Source organism: Pinus tabuliformis, chromosome 7 (genome assembly GCF_031772625.1).
Source record: "Pinus tabuliformis cultivar Carrire ecotype Pingquan chromosome 7, CPIR1, whole genome shotgun sequence".
In the NCBI taxonomy this organism is placed as follows: Eukaryota; Viridiplantae; Streptophyta; class Pinopsida; order Pinales; family Pinaceae; genus Pinus; species Pinus tabuliformis.
In genome coordinates, this window is record NC_142293.1 from 689,708 (window position 1) to 705,185 (window position 15,478).

At 39.5% G+C, this 15,478-nt stretch overlaps 1 protein-coding gene across 6 annotated transcripts in view; it reads left to right on the top strand.

Moving 5' to 3' along the window:
• LOC149244842 (protein CHROMATIN REMODELING 35-like) overlaps positions 1-15,478 on the top strand; it is a 260,164-nt gene that overhangs the window by 112,336 nt on the left and 132,350 nt on the right. Inside the window, exon 2 of one of the 6 annotated variants that reach the window (XM_089457566.1) lies at positions 9,542-9,594. The exons of the other annotated variants lie outside the window; for them this stretch is intronic. The gene's annotated coding sequence lies outside the window, so the exon portion shown is untranslated. The remainder of the gene's footprint in view (positions 1-9,541; positions 9,595-15,478) is intronic. 6 annotated transcript variants of the gene reach the window in all.

Below are 15,478 nucleotides of genomic sequence, written 5' to 3' on the forward strand. Positions count from 1 at the left end.
TTCTCATCCACATCCGAGCTACTTTCAACTTGGTTCCTCGAATCAATGGCCATGAGACTCTTCTTCTTATTATCTTTCTTCTTGTTCTTTGGGTTCAACTCTGGATGCAACTTCCAACACTTCTCCTCTCTATTGCCATCAATGTTGCAATGGTTGCTGGGATCTTTGCACTGGTGTGTTGTCGCTGCCGTCTTTATATCTTTTCCCCCTTTTTGCTTCTTCTTCCACTCCTTAGAAGTTTCCTGCTGCTCCTTCTACTTCTATCCACTTGATTACGCTCTTTTCAGGCTATGTTCTCCAGGTACTGTGCCTGTACACAAGCCTTGTCCACCGTTTTGGGCTTGAAAAATATCACTTGCTCACGCAGATGGTGGTGCAGACCCCCCAAATACTTGAGGAGCACATCTGGGTTCTTTGGAGAGATACCCATCATTATAGCCATCTTTCTGAATTCTGTAGTGTACTCTTGCACGCTTTGGCCCAACTTTTGCCTGAAGTAATGCCACTGGATCCACTGATCTTCCACGTACCCAATGGGATAAAACTGTGACTTAATGAGGGTTTTGAAATCCTCCCACTTAGTCACTGGAGGTTCTCCCTCCAACCTTAGGGTTTTCGTGTGGCTCTCCCACCAAGTCAGTGCATGGCCCTCCAATTTCAGCCGTGCGAATGAGATCTTCTGCCCTTCCTCGATCTAATGGACACTGAAATAAACTTCCAGTTGCTACAACCAGTGGTTCAACTTCAAAGCGTCGATCTCACCATGGTATGGCTTGATATCGACTTTTTCTTCCACTTTAAACAGGGATTGGTTCACGACACTCGAACTGGGTTGATCTTTTCCAGGTTCTTTCTTCGGCTGGTTATCTGCGTCTTCCCGATCTCCCGATCCCCCTTCTGATTTGTCCTTTGCATTCGAACCCCCTTCTTCTCCAAATATCCCTAGCTTATTGCTTAGGGCCGCCATGAGGAGGTTTACATTGCGGTTTATATCGCGACTTGTTCTTCGAGCTGTGAAAACCTCACCTCTGCAGGATCACGAGGTTCATTTACAGATTCGTCGGCCATGATTAGGGTTTTACGATTTTCGACCTCGCCGATCTAGATCCTTGCAATCTCCACAAAATACCCAAAGAAACTTGCTTTGATACCAAATGATTTGTAAACTGCCGTGGATATTCCATTGGACAGTTCGTCACAACAGATTTGATGATATTTTATTAAGAACTCTGAGATTCTACACTATTACAGTTTTATTTAATTTCTAGATCTGTAGATCTTGCTGTAATTAGTGCATGCATGTAAAAGTAAATTATGTAGAAAAGAAGAGAACGACAAAATAAGCTCACACACATATAAGATACAAGATATGCTCTAGAGGAAACCCTTTCGGGAGAAAACCCAGCTAGAAGGTGAGGCCGCTTAACTCTCTTTCTCTGTTTGGAAATATGGCTACAGATACAAAAAAGTAATGTTTGTGGCCCGTGGGCTGCTACAGTGCACAAATCCTCTCTTTGTGGTCTACCTCCTATCTCTCTTGGCTATCAAATATGGAACAAAATGCTCTCGAAAGAATGGAATGCCTCTTCCTCCTAGTGGCCTGGTTATAACCCAGCCCGATAGCCTACTAGTGGTAAGTATGACTACATCAACTCTTGACTAGAGTTACAAAATAGACTCTTCTAGAGTCTTCTACATCGCAAACACGTGGCTAGTCCCTTTTCCATGGATAATGGGGGCTGATGCGACATCCTCTCGAACTATAGGTGTGAAAACAGGGAGGTCAACTTCTGAGTGGCATAACTTTTGCATACGAACTCCGATTGACGCGATTCTTGCACCGTTGGAAAGCTTTTTGTGTGTAGAATAGAATGAAAAGGTGTGGCGCTTAAGCAACAAAGTTTTACCCCCAAAAAACGTCGTTTGATGCCTCAAAACTCTCCTGGAATGTTTCAGACCCCATTTCGCCAAACTGGGTCCCGCCGGTAAAAATGGTTCCGTGAGATGATTCCTCCACTTTTTCCACTCCAAATGCATCGGGATGGATGACAAACAATATAATGATCCAATTTGGATCACCTTTGTAACAGATCTAATAAAAAAATCATTTTCTTGAGGGAGCTTAGAATTCCCATGGCATCCCGGCTCCTTATTTAGAAGGAGGACTTCTCTTTTGGGTGGATTGATTCTCTTAGTAGTTTCTAACTAACTTGCATGCTTTTCTCTTGCTAATATAGTTTAACTGATGCATGATTTAACTTGTAATTTCAACACATAGTACTCACAATCTCTCAACTTTGCAATCAAGTATGCTCTTTCATTTGCTAAATCTCTTGTGTTGGGTAAATTTACTTTCATGGTTGTTTAAGCTACAATATTTACAAATCTTTTGGGCAACTCATTCTATTTGCTACATCATATCATAAGCAAGCATTTCACTTTTGGCTATATTTAATTGGTCTAGTTTTATTTCCATAGCATTTGCTTCATATAATTTGTTGATACATGCTTCACTATTTTATGTCAACTTGTGCTTAATGTCATCTTAATCATATTGCTCATTGATATACCTTTTGAAGCATTTTTCATTTATTTGGAGCAAACTTGCAAATTTTGGGCCACTTGTAAATTTCTAGTTACATGCAATCTACTTTTACAAAGCTTGTGAGTTGATGATAATTTCCATTTATTGTTCCCATTAAGATACATTGGACACTTGAAGAATTTTATCTCATTACACTCTTTTGGGAAACAATAATGTCTACATGCATCTCATTTAGGCATCCTTAACACTAATTTGCACTTCCAAGCATAAGCTTGGTTGAAAGACTCTTTTAGGGACCCTGTTACGAATATAAATTATATAAATAAATATAAATAATAAATAATCAAAATAATGATTATTTTAAATAGTCATTAGTTAAGTGAAAAGGCATGTCTAAAAGACATGCCCAATCATGAAAGGACACTTGCATAGGTATATAAGTAGGCTCTCATTGTAACATTCAATCATCTGTTATACATTACATATTATTAATAAAAATATTATTTACAAATACCCTTGTGTATTTTACATTTTAAAGTCAACAAGCTACAGTTTTGTTGCTTCAGTGGTATCAGAGCCATGCGAGCCTTTGGACATTATCCGCCACACAATATACCATTAAGTTTATGTCCTGAAATCATGGAGCAGTTAAGTGAAATTCGAGAATCGTTTCAGCAATTAAAAAAATCATTTGCAGAATATGCAACATGTCTAAAGGAAGAATACATTGTAATGAAAAAGACTAGTGATAAAGAATGTTCTAACCAAGAAAATGATGTTGTACATGTTGAACTAGTATCTTCTCAGGGTGACATGAATGAGAATGATAATCAAGGTGGGTATATGATGGATGAGGATGAAATTAGGGAGGAAGAAAATGAATCTACAAAAATTATTCATGAAGAATCACTACATTATGTAGAAGACCAGGAGGAGGTTATGCCAATCTCAGATTATGATGAGAATGAAGATGATCTTAAAGATGAAGATGGCTTGGATTATGATAATGGTAAAGATAACTGTGATGATGCTTTTCAACAACAACCAACAAGGCCACCTTTAGTAAGAAGGTCAATGTTTCCAATTTCACAAAAAAGACCTCTGCAAGCCATGACTTTTAAAAGTGCAATTATGAAGTTTCTCCCTCCAAGAAGTTCATGTCAACCATTAAATTGGATGAAGACTTGTAATTCCAAACTTTCATTACCTCAAGACCTTGATGATCACAAGCACAACAGGGGTTACACTTTCATGGCAAATATAACAAATGGTTTAGCTACACTAAGTGATTTGCAACCACAATTTCTAGATATTAAGGAATTTTTAGTAGATTTAATATCAATACCCCTAAGTACTCGTGATGTAGAGTATGAGAGAAATCCATTTGAGGGTTTAGTGGCAGTTCCTAAGAAGAACATAAAATGTTTAAATTTTGCTTGATTTTAAGTGGATATGGCTCTAACTATTTTCTGTGTGAAGGTATAAGTAGAAACATTATGCCAAATATAATAAAAAATTTAGGCAGTTCTAATCGGAAGGTTTGGCTTGAATAAATGGAGAGTGTTATCAAAATTCTTGAAGAAGACCACTCAAACTCCAAATCCAATTGGGAATATGAAGGTAAAGAAGAAGAAAATGCTTATGATGAAGAATTTATATCTATTTTGTTAGAATTACATAGAGGATCACGTGTTCCTCTAGAATTTGTGAGACATCGAGATTGCCATCGAGCCATGGTTTTCCTTGTCACTATTGACAGGCATGATTGGTATGGAGAACCTCAACTCTACACTCGAAACGATGAAACTGGATTATGGAAAAGGACGTCTGCAATCTTGCCAATCTCATCTTTAGCAAATGAATAAGTTGGCGGAACGGACATGGATTCAACAAAACTCATTACCAATCTAGGATTGAAAAGTATTGGCAACAATGTAAGTGGTGGTGGAGATATGCAACGTTCCTGTTCTTTTATTTCAGACTCTATCATTATTGACAGAGGCAAGGCAAAGAGGAGATGGTTCGATGATCAAGATGAGCTAGGTAGAACAATGGAAATTAAAGCCCCATCTGCAGAGGAAGTCATAAAACCAAGCCTTGTCATGGTTAATGTCGATATACCACCACCCCTGTCTGAAGAAGAGGTTTAGTCTGCACACCATCAAGGGATGATCAAGATGAGTTGGGTAGAACACTGGAAATTAAAGCCCCATCTGCAGAGGAAGTCATAAAACCAAGCCTTGTCATGGTTAATGTTGATATACCACCATTATTAGTGCGGGATGGTGTGTGGACTAAACCTCTTCTTTAGACATGGGTGGTGGTCTATCATTATAAAACCATAGGAATAGTTGATAGGAATACAATGCCCACATCTGTGGCATATGTCATGTTATCATTTGCTACATACCAGGCGGAAATCCCAGGGCAGGTTGTTTTTATGCACCTTGTACACAATCTTGCATTAGTAGCATATGATCCTGCGGCACTAGGTCCATTTGGGGCTGCAATAGTAAGTGTAGCTTCTCTTCTTCCTGAACCTGCTTGGCGTAAAGGTGATGCGATATATCTTGATGGGTTGGATTGGAACTTACAAGCTTCATCACACAATTCCATTGTCATAGATCCAAGTGCCAGTTTAAGGATTCCTTCATTTGATCGTTATCCATGTTATAGACAAATTAATGTGGAGGTTGTCAAATTAGATAGAGATTTCAGAGTTAAATATTCTAGTGTACTAGTAGATGAGCAGGGGAGAATTCAGACTTTATGGGGCAAATTCTATGCGGAGTTAAAAAGGAATATCGATGATTTCGTTAGAGGAATTACTATTGATTCCATTGGTGAAGTGTTAAGCAAAATTATAAATGAAACAAAAGGCCCACGTTTTCTTATAAATGGATTTAACAAGACCATGCCTCTTGTCTGCTATTTGCGGGTTGAACCTTATTCAACTCTACCTTCAAAGGGTGAACATTTACGACATTATATTGCAGTAGCAAGTGTTGGAGCAATGCTACGAACAGTTGAAGCCCTCTTGACTCTATGCTACAAGAGTTATCCGGAACCCAATTATGAATGTATGAAGAACGATCTTACAATATTTGAGGATGTTCTCGGTGAAGGACAACATGGAGTTGTGAAAAAGTGTATATGCAAAAAAAGAGGACGAGAGTATGCCTGCAAAATTATATGCAACAAGGAAGCTGCACAATGTGAGATAGCGTTTCTCCGTCGTCTATCAAGCCATCCATGAAAACTTTGCGCTCTGTATTCCCTCCATCACAGTTGTTCCAGCCCCTGTTTTCCCTCGTGCTTGACGCTGGTTCAATCGAGTCACCGACCCTTCGCCATCGATCCAGTGCTGTCGACACCTTTGGGCTAACCATGACAGATGACCATGGTTAGTCTTGCACCCCCCTCCTCCTTCGACCCCCGACGCTGCCTGTCCTCGCTACCCAATTCGTCGCAGTCTCCTCTGCCACGCGCTATATCGTTCCGTTGCCGAACAAATCTTGTCCTCCATCTGCTGCTCCCTACTCCCTATCTGCTGCTCCCTGTCCAACACTCGACCCCTGTCCACACTCCACGCCCACGATCCTCCAATTGCTGCCACTCGACAATCCTGATAGACCTGTCCCCTGCCGACTATGCCGCTATTCATCCGACCCAATTCGAAGCGCTGTGATACGTCGTGCCTGTTGGAAGTCGAAACTTAATATAATTAAAATTAAAATTACGTTGAATTAAGACTTGGCCCGTGACCTTGAATAAGTGATATATATATATATATATATATATATACCAACTTATCCAAGACCTTGGATAAGTTGGTATCTATATATATATATATATACCAACTTATCCAAGTCATTGGCCGATATATATATATATATATATATATATAGAAATCAAAATATATATAGTATAGTATATAATTTTTTTTATAATAATAGTAATAATAATAATAATATTACTTAATAGAAAAAAAGAAAAAAGTAAAAAGAGAACATATATATATATGAAAGTGACGTAAGCGAAGTGAAGAAAATTGGTACAAGTGACCAGTTACACTTATCAAAAATGACGCGAGGAAAGTGAAGAAAATTGTTCGCGATTAAGGTGAAGAAAATTGTCAACAATAAGCTTTGAGGACAAAGTTTTTGAAGGAAGGGGCAATGTTATGAATATAAATTATATTAATTAAATGAATATAAATAAATATAAATAATAAATAATCAAAATAATGATTATTTTAAATAGTCATTAGTTAAGTGAAAAGGCCTGCCCAATCATGAAAGGACACCTGCCTAGGTATATAAGAAAACCCTCATTGTAACATTCAATCATCTCTTGTACATTACATATTATTAATAAAAATATTATTTCCAAATACCCTTGTTTATTTTACATTTAAAATTCAACAAGCTACAATTTTGTTGCTTCAAACCCCTTTCTTTCATCAACTTGATGGACATAGATCCTCTTTTGTGGTTAACGTGGTAACCTTGCAGTCGTCAGAGCCACAGTCTCTGCAGCACCGGAGGCATTGGCTATGTTGGATATTCCAGGGGAGGGATCGTCAATGCAACTTCAATTGTCTTTCCCTGGGTGTCCCTCCACAACTCACATTAGAGACTTGTTTCAAAACAGTGGAAAGAAAGACTACATCTAGATAGGCATCTAGCTTTAAATTTTTCCAAGATAACTGCAACTCACACTAGATAGATTGCATATCATTCTAATTTACTCACTTTGGAGCATTTTAAATTAACTTGCAAGTGTTCTTTATCTCATGTACTTATGATGATGAATGATCTCATATCTCATTGATGAAATTATCTCTTGTTGTTGATTATTTTCTTTAGCAAGTGCATATCCACTTATATTTTGCAAGTAATACTTGGAATCCATTGAATTTCATTTGCAAGTTATTTTCTTTCAAATTGCTATTACATGTGCTTATGATCATGAATGATATTATCTTTACTTGAGCATCTCCTTATAAGTGCAATTTGTATCTTGCAAGTGATATTTTATATTTTATCTAACATTTTGCCATTTTGCAGGATTACTTGTCATCATCTTGTTAGTTTCCGTCTTGATCAAGTATTTGTCATTTATCTTTAGCAACTATTTCTTTAAAGCACTGGTCTATGTTCTTTATCTTTTAAGTGAATCTTTGAATATTGCTCATGTATGCTTATTTACTTGCTCATATATTTGGAAACAAGTTATTTTTGACAAGCCTTCCACTAACCTTAGTCTCCTAGAGAACTCACATTTCATTCACTAACCTTTCATTAGGGACCACCCCACTTAGCTTAACTAGAAGAGAGCTTTAACGGAGAGAGTTGGGAATAGGTGACAACCATTCTCTTAGTTTGCCACCAAGTCACACCTTGTGGGGTTGAGGATTTTTCCCACACTATCCCATGTGTGCAAGCGAGGCGGCAACACCACCTTCAAATGTGGTTCAAACTAGGACAATTTCAAGACACTTCAATAATTGCTTTCAAAGGACAGCTTCAACATGATTACAGGACTCCTCCAAATCTGCCTCAAGTCTTGTCCAAAGGAGACTTCAATAATATTTCAAAACTTGCTTTAAAAACCTTCAATAATGCTGCTCCATATTCTGTTACAAGTACTATTTCAGAGGCTCCTCAAGGTCTGTTCTTAACTCACTTCAAAGACAACTCAGAAATACTTGAATGATAGTCTTTAAGGACTTTTCAAAGATGCCTTCAGAAAATTTTCATGGCAGCTGCTTTCAGAATCTGCTTAAACAGTGACCTTAAGATTCTTCAAATTGGCTTAGATTATACTCAAGAATTGTCACCAATAAGGCCAAATTTCCAAGTCTAGGTAGCCTGAACACCGTCATAAAAGGAAAAATTTCAGTGTCATAGAAAGGGCCAAAACTGTAGTAGAGATATGTGCCACTATAGGGCCGAAACTGTTGCAGAGGTGTGACTTTCCATGGGGCTGAAATATGTCTCTCCTCTAGGTCGAAGCTGCTACTCCACAGAGTCAAAGTGTGTTTCTCCTCTCGGCTGACATTGTCACTCCACAAGAGCTGAGGTATGTCTCTCCTTAGGGACAAACTGTCACTTCACAAGAGCTGAAATATGTCTGCTTCAAAGGGCTGATTGTTGTTAGGTGGTTGTCATTGATGGCAACCCAAACAGCACCAGGAGCTATCCTGATCTTCCATGGCAAATTTGACATGGCAATTCGTGGAATCTTGTGTCAAGATCCTTCTAGATAGATTCTCCTCGACGATATGTTTCCGTTGATATATGGTACGCCTCGTGGTTCCTCCTGGTTTGAGAGAAAATTGAGGTTGAAGTTGAATACACAGTTTTGTGGGCTAAAACCCCAGGGGGTGGAGACATGACACCTTGTTCATCAACGGTTGTCAATATAACACAGGGATTTTCACCTTAATCTTACCACGTATAAGTTGAATAACTTCAAGATCAAAAGGTAGTAAACCAATCATTGACTTCACACTCGGGTTGGACCATATGCACTAAGCCAATCATTGATTTCAAAATTTTAGTGGTATTAATTTTGTTTTGTTTTAGTAATCAATTAAATTAAAGATCACTTGGCATTTTTGCACACCATAAGATATAATTCTTAGGTTGCAAAGCCAGCAATTAAATCACGTTCCCTTCATTATTTAATCTATAAACTCCTCTATGGTCAAATGGTAAAAATATAGTAAAAAATATATGAACACGTGGATCTTACTTTAATCACAAGGAAATTATTTGTCCAACGGTTATGAAGCCCCTCTTATAATAATCGTTGAAGTCTCCTTATCTATAAATGAATGACCATTTGCTCTCTAATATGTGATCGCATTAAAAAAAAGAAAAACAAATTGAAAATCTCTGAATCTTAAGTCACCTTACAGGAGCATCAACGCAAGATTTCTGATGTGTTAGGGTTTGATTTATTGTGTTTTCTGGTTTGTCTACATTGCAGGATTAAGCGAAGGATCAAATCTGGTTTTGGATTCATTAAGTTTATTCTGTTCAGTTAAGTTCTCTCGGCATTCCAGTCTCATATTTCACCATATACCTGAAGTCTCGGCTAGCCTCTTCACTGTGATGCATAAAACGAATAATTGGATTTGTCAATGAACTTTCAACCACCTGAAATTTTTTACGAAAGAAATCAAATGATCTGAGGTGGAAGTATGTAATGTTTGTCTGAATATCATGTCTGTGTCTCCTTGAATACCTCGCAAAGTCCAAAGAAGTTCGATAATCGATTAGATACAGTACAGTCCATGCTCTGCATTAAGAAATATAGCTCTGGGAATAGAAGAAAAGGTTAACATTACTCACAGTCCTAAAGAAGTATTTTGGTACTATTATTGTCTCCCACAGAAAAATAATTCGTTAAAATTACAGTCTCCGAGAAAAACTTTGGCATCAATTTTTAGTCCTGGACATGAGAAATCAGAGTTGGTTGTCTTGGGTGGGAAGCAAATTCGATACTGTCCAAACTATTTCTCAAAGTAGGTAAAACTCGGCATTATTGAATAACAGTGAGAAATTCAGAGATTGTCATCAAGTACAGTCACTCACAGAAACTCGACATTTTCACAAGTCTCGCACAGTTAAAATTTGGTATTGATTGCAGTTCCACACGGTGACAAACTCGTCTTGTGAACTAAAGGATCTAGGTAAGTAGAAGTGGCATAGCATAAATATTATTTCATTGTTTAGTTGTTGGGGTAGCGTTTAGAGTCTTTACGTGTTTATTTGGGACTCTGTTAATTGTAGAACTATGTCTCTTTGCTTGTGTTTTTACTTGTTTTGTTGATTTTGGGTAGCATCAGATGTGCTCTAGCTCCGAAATTTTGTGGAGGGGCTAGAATACATGAGATCTTCAAGACCCAAAAATCGTTTGGAGATATTCCACCTAGATTGTGAGTTATTAAAATAATTAATATTTTTAATGGGGTTCCTAAGTCTAAACTTTGGAAAATAAAAATATTAATGAGTATTAATAAAAATATGGGTGAGAAGCTTCTAAGAGAAGAGGATCATGTCTGTTTTAATCTTAGCCGTTGATTAGAGACTTAATCTCGGCTCTTGATTCATCAACAGGACAAGTATAAGAGGAGGCTTGAGGGCCAATTGAAGAAACACCAAGTTGATCAGCCAGTTTGGTTTTTCTAGGGCGTGGTTTACTGAGAAAATCGAACAAGTGATTTGAGTTGCAGTGAGAGGGGCAGAAGCAGAGATTTAGATTGGAAAGGAGTTCTGAGCCAAAGCGTAAGTGGCAGAGAGGCAACAGTAGCATCAGAGAGGCAGCGCAGAGGCCTACGCAACCCAGGTGGGGCTTATGCAGTGCTGACGCAGGCCATGAGGGTCTCTTGCAGTGGTAGTGCAGAGTATTCGTCAGAAGTTCGATATTTTGCCGGAGAAGCGAGGTTCTGAGCCGGGAGCGCTGAACAACAGTCTTTCTCCAGCAAATTGATCCAGCAGAAGGGGTGACAAAGTCTCCTAGAGGCAAGTCACTGGCCCAAGCGGTGATTGTTCAGGGATTTCGCAGTGTTTTCCAGGAGGCAGATATCTCATTGGCTTAGCTGTGACTTGAGGAACAAGGTAAACCCTTGTATGTATTTCTTGGTGCCGTGATTTCTCTATAAGGTTAGTCGGTGTGAGAGGCAACCTGTTGTACTCAGATTCTGCTTGCTTAATAATACAAACCCTCTACCTGCTGCACCGGTTTTCCTGCATTGGGTTTTTCTGGGGACGTGTTGTCCAAAAATAACGGTGTCCCTTGTGTGTTTGTCTCATCTATTGTTTCAGTTTATGATCTGTATGTCAGTGTAGTATGCAGTAGTGTTTACATCTTTGCTTATCTATTTAAATAACTTGTTGAATGAAATAACAAGTAGGAGATGTTAAACCAGTAATTGCAATAGGATTTTTGTTTGTAAAGATTCAGAAATATTCACATGGTATCAGAGCGTTGTAGATCATAGGATACTGAAGCCATCAACTAGGAGATCTAGCAAATTTGCGGCAAAGAGGCAGTTGTCCCGAGTGACAGTGTTGTTCTAGAGCCAGAGAACGCAGAGGAAGGGTGATGCAGTGCAGAAAAGGTGACGCAGAGGCTCACGCAGTGCCTGCATTAGCATTCTGAGCCAGGAGAGGGTGACACAGTTGTTGGGAGGAGCCCACACAGTGATTGCATCAGCAAGGGAGATGTGGGAGGCCTTGACTACTTTGCATGAGGGAACTTCCGTTCAACGGAAGATGTTGCTTGAGAACCAACTGAGACAGTATCATATGAAAAAGGGAGAAGAAATTGATCCCTTCCTTCTCAGGTTGCAAGGGATTCGAGACCAGTTGACTTCCGTGGGGTTGGAAATACTGGGGGGGAGGGGTGAATCAATATTCATTTTTAATTGTTCTTTTTATCACCAAAACATATATATATATATATATATATATATATATATATGGAACACAAAAATAGATCGCTGGAATAAATGTTTTTATTAACACAAACAATGCAATGAAATAAATACAATATATAAATGGTTGCAATCAGTTGCCAAGCACCAACTTGGACTTTTGTGAGGCTCCAACCTCCAGAGCACCAACTCTGTTTTGCCAAGGCAGTAGTTCTGTTCTTAGGAGCACCAACTCCGTGGGCTCCAACCCAAACCTGGTATAAACTGTTTTGCTGTAGTTCTCTGCTCCCAAGCCTGCTGAGCTTCTGCTTCACTCCTGTTCTCCTGCCTCTACCTAAACTTCGGCTTCCTCTCACTTTGATTATCCACACACACTTCCTTGTTTTTTCCTGTTTTTGTATTCCTGATGCCTTTGACTGTTCGTTTCCGCTTTCCACTGGCTCTTCGGCTTCTTCAACACTCGCTTCAGCTTCCTCTACGCTGGCTTGTCCTTTGGCTTCCCTCTTCTTCATTGCTTTGGCTTTTCGGTTTCCTCTACGCTGGCTTACCCTTCGGCTTCTTGGCTTTTCGGTCGCTGTAGCTTCCTCTGTCTCTTCGTGCTCACCAACACTCTTGGGACATGTTGATTCAACGGCGAGAATCGAAATACACAGAGAAAGCTGCCATGTCACCACCGCCATCGCAATCGGCATCATTCAAGCCTTCTGAACTATCGGGAGCGTTTCTTATGCATTTTGGCCTTCAAAACCCCGCGCAATACAGATATTCTTATACCACAAGTGGTATTTCGGAAGGGGCATAAGCGAGAACTGGTATTTAGAGGATGGCTTCTGATTCCACTCGACAAGCGACACGTAGCAGCAGGAAGGAAGAGGATACCGCTTTTCGGGTGGGTATTCCTCGAGCTACATGTCCAATGTTTTAAAAACTGTTTTGAAAAACCGGTTACCGGTCAAACCGGCCGGTTAGCAAGTTGGCTGGTCCGAATCGGCCAAAAAACCCGGTTATACCTTGCATTTTGCCTTTTTTTGGGCCCTAACCGGTGAAAAACAAACCGGCCGGTTCCGTCCTAAACTGGCCGGTTTTTGGCATGCCCACCGAACCATGCAAAAAGGCGTTGGTGGTTTGTGGTTTAGGGGTTTTGGGGGGGAGGTAAAGGTGTTTTCCCTCCAAAAACACCCTCTCCAAGCTATAAGAGACCCCTCTCACTCTCATTTGTCTCACACAACTGATTTGGAGTGTTTGTGAGTGTTTGTGAGTTTGTTTGTGAGCTTGGAGAGTGTGGAGTTTTTGCTGAAGTAGTCATCTTGGAGTTGGAGTTGGAGCTATTTTGGAGATAGTGTGTAGCTGTCAGTGGAGTTGCCATCTTCAAGAGGAGGCTAAGGGAGCTAGTTTGCATTTCCAGGTAAGGATTTGCACTTGATAATTCCTCATTTGAGTCTGCTGTCCATGAATTTTTATTTTATGTGTTATAAACTTCTCACTTCTATGATCTATCATGTATGCTATAAACTCTCTAGCTCTATGCTATCAAATTTTGTAGCTTGAGCCTTGCATGTGCATTTGTTTTCCTACATTTATCTTTGGTTTTCCATGTTGCTTAGCTGCAATTTTTTTTCTAAATGGCAGATTTCTTTGCAAATTGTTATTATTTCAAGCAAACATGGCTCCAAAAGGAAAGGACAGTGCATGGGCTCATTGTGATGTAATTGATGGAAAAATGATATGCAAATTATGCCATAAATCTATTGGAGGTGGGGGTATTCTTAGGTTGAAACAACACTTGGCTGGGATAAGAGGCCAAGTAAAGCCATGTGATGCACCAAATGCACTGTTAGGTCCTATTAGGGCAGAATACATTTCCAAGCTTGAAAAATTTTATGAGGATAAGGCTAGGGAGAAGGCCATCCAAGATGACATTGCAAGGAAGAGGGAATTATTAGAAGCCATGAAAGAGAGTGGGTATGATGATTATGAGATTCAAGACTCCACTTCTATCCCTTCCACCAATGACCCCTTTCACTATGTTCATCCTTCTGTTGGCCAACCATCAAAAGGAACAAAGAGAACAAACATCCAAAGTTATTTCTCATCTTCTGCCAACATTGCCTCTTCTAATCCCACTTCCTCCCAGCCAAGTTCTCAACCCACTTTGGATCAACATTGGAAAAGACAAATGCAAAGAAACTTCTCACCAATACATTGCTAGATGGTGGTATGATTCAGATATCCCATTTAATGCTGCTCGCTCACCTTATTACCAAGCTATGTGGGACTCTGTTATAGCTGCAGGAAAGGGCTTCAAAGGCCCTAGTATGCATGACCTGAGGGGAGCTCTTTTGCAAAAAGAGATATCTTCCATTGATGAGTATTTGGTTGATTTTAAAGATTCATGGCTCAAAACAGGTTGTTCCATTATGTCAGATGGATGGTCCGATGGAAAGAACCGCACTATCATTAATTTCCTTGTTTCTTGCCCTCAAGGAACCATGTTTTTGAAATCAGTTGATGCATCTGATAAGGTAAAGGATGCAATCTTTCTATTTGAGCTTTTGGATAACGTTATTCAGGAAGTTGGGGAGCAGCATGTTGTGCAGGTCATCACTGATAATGCCTCAAACTATGTTCTTGCTGGAAAGATGGTTGAGGCCAAATATAAGACCATATTTTGGACTCCATGTGCTGCACATTGCATAGACCTCATGCTTGAGGATATAGGCAAAGTGGAGTGGGTAAAAAACACTATAGAGCATGCCAAGTGCATTACAAAATACATTTACAACCACTCATGGGTATTGAACCTAATGAGGAAACACACTGGAGGCAAAGAGCTTGTTAGGCCTGCAGTTACGAGATTTGCAACTCACTTCCTCACGTTGCAATGTCTCAATGTTCAACATAAAAACTTGCAGAAAATGTTTTCCTCTGAAGAATGGTCTGAATCTTGGTGGGCTCGTAGACCAGATGGAAAAGACACCAAAAAGAAAGTGTTAGACACTTATTTTTGGAAAAGGTCTGTAGAGCTTGTGAAAATTACCGAGCCCCTTGTTAAGGTGCTAAGGTTGGTGGATGGGGAAAGATTGGCCATGGGCGACATTTATGAAGCTATGGATCAGGCAAAGGAGCAGATACGGGCAGCTTACAAGGACAGGTTAGCTAAATATGGCCGTATATGGGAGATCATTGATAACAGATGGAACAATCAACTCCATCGTCCTATACATGCAGCTGGGTATTTTTTGAACCCAAGGTATCACTATAAAAATCGGCTAGGAGATCAGCATGATGGGGAGGTCAGAGCTGGATTGATTGATTGCTTGGAGCGCATGGTCCCTAGCCATGTAGACCAGTTGGAAATACCTAGACAGCTTACTATTTTCAATATGGCAAGTGGTACTTTTGGCAAAAACTTGGCAAAGATGGCAAGAGATGTGGACCAACCAGGTAAGCAATTCCAATTTCCATTTTGTTTTTCTTTTCAAGTT